This window comes from Alligator sinensis, unplaced genomic scaffold (assembly GCF_000455745.1).
Source record: "Alligator sinensis unplaced genomic scaffold, ASM45574v1 scaffold1188_1, whole genome shotgun sequence".
Taxonomy (NCBI): domain Eukaryota; kingdom Metazoa; phylum Chordata; order Crocodylia; family Alligatoridae; genus Alligator; species Alligator sinensis.
In genome coordinates this window covers 18,103-18,386 of record NW_005843321.1, presented here as the reverse complement: position 1 = coordinate 18,386, position 284 = coordinate 18,103, and positions in this window count along the sequence as shown.

The window sequence follows — 284 nt, the reverse complement described above, 5'->3', positions numbered from 1 at the left end:
CTCATGCATTTTGGGTGACATTAAAGTCCCCACCAAGGACCAGGCACTTGTGAGGATTGAGGGTGCTGATGTAAGCAGGCCTGAGGAGAACAGGGTGGCCACCCCAAAAGAGAAGGCCGAGAGGTGACTAAAGAGGCCCTGCCTCCCCACTCCAGCTTCCAGTTAGGTTTGTTGGCCTGAGTTGTCAGGGTCTCCTCCTGAAGGAAGGAGAGCACCCGGCATCTCTGGAGATCCTTCCTGGAACTGTGGATGTTGTGGCTCGTGATCTGAAACTACCTCATTGC